The 11106-nt window shown below is 45.7% G+C and overlaps 1 pseudogene; it reads left to right on the top strand.

Moving 5' to 3' along the window:
- Positions 1 to 4617: 4617 nt before the first annotated feature.
- On the top strand, positions 4618 to 4735 carry LOC126163629 (5S ribosomal RNA; annotated as a pseudogene).
- The last annotated feature ends 6371 nt before the right edge of the window (positions 4736 to 11106 follow it).

Below are 11106 nucleotides of genomic sequence, written 5' to 3'. Positions count from 1 at the left end.
AGTGCGCGGAACATCGTCTCTTTGCTGTTTACCGTTTCGGCTTCGAAGGCTCAAACAAGCTTTGGGTTCAAGTAAGCTCAGAGATGGAAAGACAATAGGAGGGAGAGGCAAGCTTACTGATGAGGTGATTGAACGTCTACAGAGATACTATGGGTTTGCTATAAGGCAAAATACTAGTAATGTTAGTGACATGCGAAAAGCAGTGTGGGCATTGTTCCTTCATACTGCCTCTTCCAATGAATACCCCAACACAGGCTGTGCCCAAAAGATTCCTGGTGCAAATATAATGCAAAAAAGGACTATTATCACAAACATGGTTTGCCAGCAGCTGTGATAAATGCAATAAAACCAATTTTTCATGACTTAGCACAGTCAGGACGCAGAATCCTAATGAGAGCGTAAACAATTTGATTTGGAAAGTGATTCCTAAAAGGGTGTATGTAAGCATAAAAACACTGCACTTTGGCCTTTATGATGCAATAGCAACCTACAACCAAGGGAACAGGGTGAAGTGTGAAGTTCTGAAGGCATTAGGATTTACAGCTGGGGTGAACACTGTACGAGCAATAAGAAATATTGACAGAGAAAGGATAAGAGGAGCAGAAAGAAGAGAAAGGCATATGAAGTATGATGGAACAACAGACCAGAAAAGAAGACAGAAGAGGAAGGTTTTGGAAGATGAAGAAGAAGACCCTGATAATCCATCCTATAGTGCATGAATGTATTGAGAAACTTTGATAGCCATTTCCCGTAAATTAGAATATTTCGAATATAAGGAACATTTTCTCAAAATCCACTCAAGCTAGAGAGATGAAATTTTCATACAGCACTCCTAGTGGTGAAACTTACATTGTAACACAGCTATTTGGCAATATGTTCAGTAGTTTCATTTCAGTTTAATTACAAAGCAATTATTTGTAAAAAAAATTGGGTCATTAATAAAAAAAATAATTGGAAGGAAACTAGAAAAGATACTCCAAAATCCCTCTGTCATAACTGCAATACTAAACCACTCTATATGTAAAAAAAATTCAAATTTTTCTATTTGGTAGTTTATTCATAAATGTTCCTCAAACTTAGTGATTTTAACATGGGCAGCATAGGCACCTCCGGCTCCCCTTAATACATTATAATGCGCAAGAAATTGACACGGCGTGATTACTAAAAAGATAATTGAAGCACTGGGAACCATAAGGGCCCAAAGCACATCCATAAAGTTTTGAGAAAAACAGATGTTTGTGAAAATCGATATTGTAGGCGAACTACATATCTCATACTCGAACAGTCCAGGGGTTTACTGCCGGTCTATAGTGTCCAACGGGCACAATATTTCGGCGATCAGACATGTCACCATAGTCAGGTGGGCTGACGAACTGAGCTCCTGAGGGCGGGCAGCCGTCTTAAATCCCCTCCGCCTGCGAGGTGTTCTCTCCGCGGTCAGCCCGCTGCCACGCGTCGGCGGTCGCTGAGAAGCTGACGTCGGCGTCTGTGGTGGCGTCGGTGTAACTGCCTCGTCCGCCCTGGTCACCCGTTCGTTTTCTTTGCTGAGCGTCTTTCTAATTACACTCAATGCTGTTTCCCATGCCTTGCTGACATTATAGCCGCAATCTCGGTTGATGAGTCCGTCCCTGGTACGAATTTCGATAGCCTCTCTAACGACGCGGTCCCAGTATTTAGATGTCTGTGCCAAGACCCTGGTATGTTGGTAGTCCATTTCGTGATTTTCGGACAAACAGTGCTCTGCGACCGCCGACTTGTTGGGATACCTAAGTCGAGTGTGCCTCTGATGTTCTCGGCAACGATCTTCGATGGTGCGCGCTGTCTGTCCAACAAAAGTCCTCCCACACTGACACGGAATCTGGTATATGCCGGCCTCTTGCAAACCGATATCGTCTTTGACACTTCCCAATAATGCTCGTGAGTTTCAAGTTTGATCTAGTAGTTTTGTTAAGTCTTTGCGTTTCAGGGTTGATATTTTTCTTCCACACATATTTTGCGACTAATTTTTACAGGGCATCTGAACGTAGTGGGGAAATAACGAACTGCGGTATTCCTCAATATGACTTGAAGAAAATGAAGAATACATTAGTTTCAAACATCAGTTCATGGCAACGTGCTGAAAACTCCATCAATGTAACATTTCTGTAACGCATATCGTTATCACTAACGCCAGTCTTTGGATTGGTGGTAAGGTTGGCAACACTTCTAAAGGTTATGAAATCTTCAATGTCCATTTTACAGCCTGGACTACTGAAACCATCAATCGTGAGCCAATGGTGGGGCTTTCATTCAGGAGCTTCCAGCTCCTTTTGAAGAAATGGGAGTCGCGTAGCCAGTGAGCGTTCCTACAGAAATGAAAACTTGTGTTTTGGTCTCATGTGGACATGAATATCAAAGAAATCCTTGAGGCAGCTTTTGTCAAATGTCCATACATACAGTGTACGGATTCTACACTGCTTCACCCTAAGATCAACAGATGTCAGGAGCATGCACACATGCTACAGGCTCAGAATCAACGACAGTTTATTTTAGCCCTAATGGTTGTCAGCGCCCCAATTAGATAAGAACATCAAAGTCTGATACGACATTTTTGTTGTACGTTAACCACTTGTTTCTTTAAGTAACTCAAAGTGTACCTGTATTTTTGCTTGATATCTCACTATGAAGTAAAATAAGTATGTACATACCGGTATATCGTTCAATAGACAATAAGGTTTTCACGTTCTTTCGTAGTTTGTTTTCCGACAACACTACTCCCTGCAGTAATTTCGTGGTCTTATGCTGTCTTCGGGGCAGCCAAACAACATATGGTTGAAGTCTTTTTCGGAGACCCGGTCACATAATCGATATAGATGTTGGTAGAATCTCTCGCTTAAATCTGAGGCGTAGTATTGTCACTTGGAAAGCAGAAATTTTCGATTACACGTATCGCAAATATTTATGAGTGATAATGAAGGGACTAACGAATTACGTGTGATTTTATTGAATTAATTAGACGAAGTGGCTCGGTGTGCAAATGGCTTTTAACGGGGGAGTCAGTAAAAAAAAATTAAAAAAAACCAGGCCTACCACAGAATAAGAAAGGAAACATATTGTTTACAGAGTTTGTAGATTTTTTTGAGATATGTGCTTTACTTAAAAACTGCCAGTTGTAGCTAAAGGTAGCTTCTTACAAGGCTGTGGAGCCTGGGGTCAGTAATGGTGGAATTCGGAAGCTGACAATAACTAAGAAGTTGGCCTAAATTTCCGTTTACTTCACGCCGCTAAAAATATATACAAGTCACGTTCATGGAATAGTTGTAATTCACAATAGTACCTGTTATAAAATACGAAAACAGCACTTGTAAACAGGAGTAAATGCATAAGGCCAAGACAAATTCTTGTTTATGTACCCTATGACACTGTCAAAGGAGTACTACGGTGATTTCATGTATAGCAATAGAGACCCGCTAAAAAGTGTACAGTATATGCTGAAAATTGTGTGAGTAAGAAAAATTGAAATATAGTTGTTTCGAGAGTTATCATCTTCATCGTCAACTTTATTTAATGAATTACATGCATATTTTTTGCTTGCTACAGCTAGTCGTCCGCAGTGCATTTTATTTTGCCCTATTGATATTAATATTTCAACTGTCTGCCACCTTTCATGGAACCACGGGCTTTACCAAGGTGAGGTTGCTTGCGCATCTCGACGATACAGATCGCAGAGCAGTAGGTGCAACCACATTAGAGGTGTATGTGTAGAAAGGCAAGACTAACGAATGGTTCCGGAAGAGGGGTAGAAACTTTTTCAGTAGTTTCACGCAATATGTTAGCCAACATGGGTAACATAGCCAGCGTGCCTTGCTGTATTGGTACTGTGAAGGGCTGAAAGTACTATCATTACAGTTCCCGAGAATGTGCGGCTCTACCAGGAGAGTGATATCAAATAATTCTTCGGACTGGAGCTCACAAGTCAATTATTATCCAAAATGTGGCACCGATTACTTATAATGCAAGATTCAGTGCCACATTGCGGACAATAACTGACATACGATACAAAAATCTCCATAAAAAGGTAAAATTGTAATCCACCCGAAGGCTGATCAGAACACCAGTAGGAATGATGTTATTCGGGGTGGTCGACAGCTACTTCCTCCAGCTTCCGAACTGACTTATCTAGCTGCTTATTGAGTAACCTACAGATTAACATGGACTGTTAACAGTGGTTTTCAAGTGGTTCAAATGGCTCTGAGCACTATGGGACTTAAAATCTGAGGTTATCAGTCCCCTAGAACTTAGAACTACTTAAACCTAACTATCCTAAGGATATTACATACATTCATGCCCGAGGCAGGATTCGAACCTGCGACCGTAGCAGTCGCGCGGTTCCGGACTGAAGCGCCTAGAACCTCTCAGCCACCGTTGCCGGCTAACAGTGGTCTTACTCGCCATTTTTCACTTTAACAAAAATTGTCGGAGATGAAAGAAGAATTAAGCTTCAGCTTAAGGACTGAGCAGATTTCAAACTCGGGTGATCTTTGGATGAGTAGTCTGGCGCCGCGTCTAGCGAAATACACTGAAAAAAAAAAATCGCAACACGAAAAAATAATTAATACCCAGTAATGAAATTTTGAGGGCAACGGCCTTGCCGCAGTGTATATACCAGTTCCCGTCAGATCACCGAAGTTAAGCGCTGTTGGGCGTGGCAGGGGCTTGGATGGGTGACCATCCGGGCCGCCATGCGGTGTTGCCATTTTTCGGGGTGCACTCAGCCTCGTGATGCCAACTGAGGATCAACTCGACCGAATAGTAGCGGCTCCGGTCAAAGAAAACCATCATAACGACAGGGAGTGCGGTGTGCTGACCACACGCCCCTCCTATCCACATCCTCATCTGAGGATGACACGGCGATCGGATGGTCCCGATGGGCCACTTGTGGCCTGAAGACGGAGTGCTAAATGAAATTTTGGGAACACATTTGTCTACCTAACATATTTAAGTGATTAAGAGTGCGAGATCACAGGTTAATGCCAAGTGCAAGATAATCAGTTGCAAATGTGAAATACCTGTACATTAATAACAGGCGTAACCGCCAGAATGTTGAAGGCAAGCATGCCAACGCGCATGCATCGTGTAGTACAGAAGCCGGATGTCAGTTTGTGGGATGGAGTTCGATGCCTATTGTACTTAGTCGCTCAATAAGGGATGGTTGATGCCGTTTGTGGATGACGCTAGAGTTGTCCGATGATGTCCAATATGTGCTCGATTGGAGGCAGATCTGGCGATGGAGCGAGCCGACGCAACTTGTCGACATTCTGTAGAGCATGTTGGGTTACGACAGCGGAGTGTGGGCGAGCGCTATCCTTTGCAAAACATCAATAGGAACGCTGGTCATGAATGGTAGCACAAAAGGTCGAATCACCAGACTGAGGTACAAATTTGCAGTCAGGGATACCTATTGTACTTAGTCGATCAATAAGGGACGGTTGATGCCGTTTTGTGGATGACGCTAGAGTTGTCGTCTGATGATGTCCCATATGTGCTCTATTGGAGACAGATCTGGCGATGGAGCGAGCCGAGGCAACATGTAGACATTCTGTAGAGCATGTTGGGACACGACAGTGGTGTGTGGGCGAACGCTATCCTTCACAAAACATTAATAGGAATGATGGTCATGAATGGTAGCACAAAAGGTCGAATCACCAGACTGAGGTACAAATTTGCAGTCAGGGATACCTATTGTACTTAGTCGATCAATAAGGGACGGTTGATGCCGTTTGTGGATGACGCTCGAGTTGTCGTCCGATGATGTCCCATATGTGCTCGATTGGAGACAGATCTGGCGATGGAGCGAGCCGAGGCAACATGTCGACATTCTGTAGAGCATGTTGGGTCACGACAGTGGTGTGTGGGCGAACGCTATCCTTCACAAAACATTAATAGGAATGATGGTCATGAATGGTAGCACAAAAGGTCGAATCACCAGACTGAGGTACAAATTTGCAGTCAGGGATACCTATTGTACTTAGTCGATCAATAAGGGACGGTTGATGCCGTTTGTGGATGACGCTCGAGTTGTCGTCCGATGATGTCCCATATGTGCTCGATTGGAGACAGATCTGGCGATGGAGCGAGCCGAGGCAACATGTCGACATTCTGTAGAGCATGTTGGGTCACGACAGTGGTGTGTGGGCGAACGCTATCCTTCACAAAACATTAATAGGAATGATGGTCATGAATGGTAGCACAAAAGGTCGAATCACCAGACTGAGGTACAAATTTGCAGTCAGGGATACCTATTGTACTTAGTCGATCAATAAGGGACGGTTGATGCCGTTTGTGGATGACGCTCGAGTTGTCGTCCGATGATGTCCCATATGTGCTCGATTGGAGACAGATCTGGCGATGGAGCGAGCCGAGGCAACATGTCGACATTCTGTAGAGCATGTTGGGTCACGACAGTGGTGTGTGGGCGAACGCTATCCTTCACAAAACATTAATAGGAATGATGGTCATGAATGGTAGCACAAAAGGTCGAATCACCAGACTGAGGTACAAATTTGCAGTCAGGGATACCTATTGTACTTAGTCGATCAATAAGGGACGGTTGATGCCGTTTGTGGATGACGCTCGAGTTGTCGTCCGATGATGTCCCATATGTGCTCGATTGGAGACAGATCTGGCGATGGAGCGAGCCGAGGCAACATGTCGACATTCTGTAGAGCATGTTGGGTCACGACAGTGGTGTGTGGGCGAACGCTATCCTTCACAAAACATTAATAGGAATGATGGTCATGAATGGTAGCACAAAAGGTCGAATCACCAGACTGAGGTACAAATTTGCAGTCAGGGATACCTATTGTACTTAGTCGATCAATAAGGGACGGTTGATGCCGTTTGTGGATGACGCTCGAGTTGTCGTCCGATGATGTCCCATATGTGCTCGATTGGAGACAGATCTGGCGATGGAGCGAGCCGAGGCAACATGTCGACATTCTGTAGAGCATGTTGGGTCACGACAGTGGTGTGTGGGCGAGCGCTATCCTTCACAAAACATTAATAGGAATGATGGTCATGAATGGTAGCACAAAAGGTCGAATCACCAGACTGAGGTACAAATTTGCAGTCAGGGATACCTATTGTACTTAGTCGATCAATAAGGGACGGTTGATGCCGTTTGTGGATGACGCTCGAGTTGTCGTCCGATGATGTCCCATATGTGCTCGATTGGAGACAGATCTGGCGATGGAGCGAGCCGAGGCAACATGTCGACATTCTGTAGAGCATGTTGGGTCACGACAGTGGTGTGTGGGCGAACGCTATCCTTCACAAAACATTAATAGGAATGATGGTCATGAATGGTAGCACAAAAGGTCGAATCACCAGACTGAGGTACAAATTTGCAGTCAGGGATACCTATTGTACTTAGTCGATCAATAAGGGACGGTTGATGCCGTTTGTGGATGACGCTCGAGTTGTCGTCCGATGATGTCCCATATGTGCTCGATTGGAGACAGATCTGGCGATGGAGCGAGCCGAGGCAACATGTCGACATTCTGTAGAGCATGTTGGGTCACGACAGTGGTGTGTGGGCGAACGCTATCCTTCACAAAACATTAATAGGAATGATGGTCATGAATGGTAGCACAAAAGGTCGAATCACCAGACTGAGGTACAAATTTGCAGTCAGGGATACCTATTGTACTTAGTCGATCAATAAGGGACGGTTGATGCCGTTTGTGGATGACGCTCGAGTTGTCGTCCGATGATGTCCCATATGTGCTCGATTGGAGACAGATCTGGCGATGGAGCGAGCCGAGGCAACATGTCGACATTCTGTAGAGCATGTTGGGTCACGACAGTGGTGTGTGGGCGAGCGCTATCCTTCACAAAACATTAATAGGAATGATGGTCATGAATGGTAGCACAAAAGGTCGAATCACCAGACTGAGGTACAAATTTGCAGTCAGGGATACCTATTGTACTTAGTCGATCAATAAGGGACGGTTGATGCCGTTTGTGGATGACGCTCGAGTTGTCGTCCGATGATGTCCCATATGTGCTCGATTGGAGACAGATCTGGCGATGGAGCGAGCCGAGGCAACATGTCGACATTCTGTAGAGCATGTTGGGTCACGACAGTGGTGTGTGGGCGAACGCTATCCTTCACAAAACATTAATAGGAATGATGGTCATGAATGGTAGCACAAAAGGTCGAATCACCAGACTGAGGTACAAATTTGCAGTCAGGGATACCTATTGTACTTAGTCGATCAATAAGGGACGGTTGATGCCGTTTGTGGATGACGCTCGAGTTGTCGTCCGATGATGTCCCATATGTGCTCGATTGGAGACAGATCTGGCGATGGAGCGAGCCGAGGCAACATGTCGACATTCTGTAGAGCATGTTGGGTCACGACAGTGGTGTGTGGGCGAACGCTATCCTTCACAAAACATTAATAGGAATGATGGTCATGAATGGTAGCACAAAAGGTCGAATCACCAGACTGAGGTACAAATTTGCAGTCAGGGATACCTATTGTACTTAGTCGATCAATAAGGGACGGTTGATGCCGTTTGTGGATGACGCTCGAGTTGTCGTCCGATGATGTCCCATATGTGCTCGATTGGAGACAGATCTGGCGATGGAGCGAGCCGAGGCAACATGTCGACATTCTGTAGAGCATGTTGGGTCACGACAGTGGTGTGTGGGCGAGCGCTATCCTTCACAAAACATTAATAGGAATGATGGTCATGAATGGTAGCACAAAAGGTCGAATCACCAGACTGAGGTACAAATTTGCAGTCAGGGATACCTATTGTACTTAGTCGATCAATAAGGGACGGTTGATGCCGTTTGTGGATGACGCTCGAGTTGTCGTCCGATGATGTCCCATATGTGCTCGATTGGAGACAGATCTGGCGATGGAGCGAGCCGAGGCAACATGTCGACATTCTGTAGAGCATGTTGGGTCACGACAGTGGTGTGTGGGCGAACGCTATCCTTCACAAAACATTAATAGGAATGATGGTCATGAATGGTAGCACAAAAGGTCGAATCACCAGACTGAGGTACAAATTTGCAGTCAGGGATACCTATTGTACTTAGTCGATCAATAAGGGACGGTTGATGCCGTTTGTGGATGACGCTCGAGTTGTCGTCCGATGATGTCCCATATGTGCTCGATTGGAGACAGATCTGGCGATGGAGCGAGCCGAGGCAACATGTCGACATTCTGTAGAGCATGTTGGGTCACGACAGTGGTGTGTGGGCGAACGCTATCCTTCACAAAACATTAATAGGAATGATGGTCATGAATGGTAGCACAAAAGGTCGAATCACCAGACTGAGGTACAAATTTGCAGTCAGGGATACCTATTGTACTTAGTCGATCAATAAGGGACGGTTGATGCCGTTTGTGGATGACGCTCGAGTTGTCGTCCGATGATGTCCCATATGTGCTCGATTGGAGACAGATCTGGCGATGGAGCGAGCCGAGGCAACATGTCGACATTCTGTACAGCATGTTGGGTTAGGACAGCGGCGTGTGGGTGAGCGCTATCCGTCGCAAAACATCAATAGGAACGCTGGTCATGAATGGTAGCACAAAAGGTCGAATCACCAGACTGAGGTACAAATTTACAGTCAGGGATACCTATTGTACTTAGTCGATCAATAAGGGACGCTAGAGTTGTCGCTAGAGTTGTCGTCCGATGATGTCCCATATGTGCTCGATTGGAGACAGATCAGGCGATGGAGCGAGCCGAGGCAAGATGTCGACATTCTGTAGAGCATGTTGGGTTACGACAGCGGCGTGTGGGTGAGCGCTATCCTTCGCTAAACATCAATAGGAACGCTGGTCATGAATGGTAGCACAAAAGGTCGAATCACCAGACTGAGGTACAAATTTACAGTCAGGGATGCCTATTGTACTTAGTCGATCAATAAGGGACGGTTGATGCCGTTTGTGGATGACGCTAGCGTTGTCGTCCGATGATGTCCCATATGTACTCGATTGGTGACAGATCTGGTGACGGACCATGTCGAGGCAACATGTCGACACTCTGTAGAGCATGTTGAGCTACAACAGCGGTATTTGGGCAAGCATTACCACGTCGGAAAACACCAATTGGAAAGCTGTTCGCGAATGGTAGCACAACAGGTCGAATCACCATACCTAAGTACAAATTGGCAGTCAGGGAGCGTGGGATAACCACGAGAATGCTCGTGCTGCCATAAGAAATCGCACCCCAGACCATAATTCCAGGTGTAGGTCCAGAGTGTCTAGCACGATGACAGGTCGGTTGCAGGCCCTGAACTGACCTCCTTCTAACCTACACACGATCCACCGACACCGAGGCAGAACCAGCTTTCATCAGAAAACACAAGAGACCTCCACCATATCCTTCAATGAGCTCTAGCTTGACTCCACTGAAGTCGCAAATGTTGGTGGTTTGCGGACAGTGTAATGCGCGCTACAAGGCGTCTGGCTCTGAGCTGTCCTCGAAGTAATCGATTTGTAACAGTTCGTTGTGTCACTGTGATGCCAACTGCTGCTCAGATTCCTGCAGCACGATGCGCCAGAGCCATACGCCGAGCATGATGGTGTTCCATCCCGGTAGCGCTAAATGGCCGCCCGAAGCCCGGGCCTCTGGCGGCCGTACTTTCTCGTGTCCACCGCCACCGGCAGTCACGTACAGTTGCTACATTCCCACCAAGTCTTTCTGCAGTACTGCGGAAGTAACATCCAGCTTCTTGTCGCCCTGCTATACGATCTTGTTCAAACTCAGTGAGACGTTGATATGGGTGTCTTTGTCGGCTTAAAGGCATTCTTGACTGATATCAACTCACCACTTCCATTGCCAAAGGTTACTAACGCTCACGACCGTTACACCATGTATTGAAACAAACATGATTTACAAACTTACAGTGGCACTACTGGAACTACTTTATGCGACTGGCTTCAAATTTGAACAGACATCGTTTTTCAGGTGTAGAAACATTCCTGTCAACTTTCGTTTATGTTGTTCAACTCCTTCTTGGTGTTACGACTTTTGTTCCGTCAGTGTAAAACACTAAACAGAATACCGGCAACAGCAAGCATGGAAACCACAGTAACTAGC

The sequence above is a fragment of the Schistocerca cancellata genome, chromosome 2 (assembly GCF_023864275.1).
Source record: "Schistocerca cancellata isolate TAMUIC-IGC-003103 chromosome 2, iqSchCanc2.1, whole genome shotgun sequence".
Lineage (NCBI taxonomy): Eukaryota > Metazoa > Arthropoda > Insecta > Orthoptera > Acrididae > Schistocerca > Schistocerca cancellata.
Note: the sequence above shows the minus strand (reverse complement) of the source record. Positions and strands in the feature narration are given on the sequence as shown.